This window comes from Apaloderma vittatum, unplaced genomic scaffold (assembly GCF_000703405.1).
Source record: "Apaloderma vittatum isolate BGI_N311 unplaced genomic scaffold, ASM70340v1 scaffold15853, whole genome shotgun sequence".
In the NCBI taxonomy this organism is placed as follows: domain Eukaryota; kingdom Metazoa; phylum Chordata; class Aves; order Trogoniformes; family Trogonidae; genus Apaloderma; species Apaloderma vittatum.
The window spans coordinates 8,038-9,886 of record NW_009708762.1 but is presented as its reverse complement, the minus strand read 5'-3'; positions in this window follow the sequence as shown (position 1 = coordinate 9,886).

Here is a 1,849-nt window from a genome sequence, read left to right as displayed (position 1 = left end):
ATGCCCACGGGAAGGCACTGCAGCCATGCCAGTCCCTCGGGGTGCCCTGCCCAGCCCCTGTTCAAGGGAGGCTGCCCAGCCGCCCGCCTGGCTCCTCTGTCCTCCTCACTGTGATCTACGGGCTCCCAGTTATGGCTCCATCCCAATCCCTTATCCCAGCTTATCCGCCTCTGACCTCCTTTTAGGACAGTGCAGCTGATGTTAGGGATTTCAGAGTGGTTCTTTGCGCTGTTCAAAAGAGGGCAAACGCAGGGGGACACGGGGCAGCAACACAAGTGGAGAAAAGGGTTTAAAGGACTAGAGAGTAGAAAAGATCATGTGAGCGATGGGGTGGGGCAGGCAAGGCTGGATTTGGACTTGTCATTTAAGCTTCCTCAGAGCTGACCCCAGTGGTAGGTGGATGTGGGCAGAGGGATGTGACCGTGGGCAACACAATGACATAAGCAAAGAGGCACTGCATCTCGCACGGGTCCTGCTGCTAAAGACCACTTTAATGGGGTCCTGTTCCTCTCTTCCCCATGGAAGCTGCTGGGGCATGGCCAGGGCACTGCTGCAAAGGAAGCTCGCAGCTGCACGGGCACGGTTCTGGAGGAAGTTCCCGTGGTGTGTGCCAGATGGTGTGAGGAGCGCTGCCAAAGCGGTTGATGGGGGATCCCAGCCCAGATGGACATGGTGGAGGGCCCTGCACAGTCTCCAGCAAGCCCTGATGTCACTGACTGAAACTCCCCAGGACGGGAAGCTCTTGCTGAAACTTCAGAGCAGTGCGATTCCCTCACACCCATGTGGTTTCCACCCATCCCATGACATGGCGTTTAGAGCTGACTTCAGCTTACTCCAGCCTGCTTCTTAGCTCCCCTCAGTGCTGTGATGTGTTAACTGCAGCACTCTCCCTACTGCACCCCCTCCCCACCCAGTGCTTAGCCCCTGAGCCAGATGCTCACACACACCGCAATGTGGTTCTGGCTGGGGCCCTGTGGTTAACCCCAGCCCAGCCTCCACACTGAGCTTCTCCTGAGTCCGGCCCTGCTCAGTGTTGAGTGAATCATCTGTGGGAGCCGGGGGAGGAAAACCTGGTGAGGGTGGAGGGTGACACGTCCGTTGCTGCTGCTTCCTATCCCAGGGGAATGCAGCCCCCTGGCATCACATGGCCCCACAGCTGGGGGAATGAGAAGGTGGGATTGAGGGGGTGAGATATTCTGGCTGTTCTAGAGCACAAACTTCAGCAAGAGAAGCTCTTTTAAGTGGCCATCCTCACCCACAAGCATGTTTTTCAGTTCAGATTTAAACAGGCACCCCAAAACACCAGGTTTCTTCACCCTCCTTATCCAACAGAGATACCTCCCAGCCTCATCTACTTCCCAATCTCAGGAGTGAAGCGGAGGGTAGGTAGCTGGACCCAACCTATTTGAGCAGTGACAGGTCCCCTTTCTCTTCAGAGCCCCTTCTCCTACGTCTGAGGCACCACAGCCTTCAGCAAGATGGCTCCTCAGGCTGCTGGCTCCCATCGTCTCAGCACAGCCTGACCCAGCAGCTCACAGGGGTGATGGGAAAGCCGAGCCAGGCACTTGGCTGGGGGGACACGGCTTAGGGTCTGTGAGAGCTGGGCTGGGGCACTGGAGAGGGGCTGAGGGTCCCCACGAGCCCACTGCCTCTGCCCTGCCGAGCTCTGCCCCAGGCAGCCGTCGCTGCACTGGCTCCCTGCCCAATGTGTAGGGCAAAGCAGCCGCTCGCTGCCTGGCCCCAGCAGGCACCATCCTCTCCCCCCGGCAAGGGGAAGGGAGATGTTAGGAGTTGGCGCCCTGTCCTTGGTGCTAGGGCCTGGGGGCACCTCCTGGCTGCGCCAGCTGAT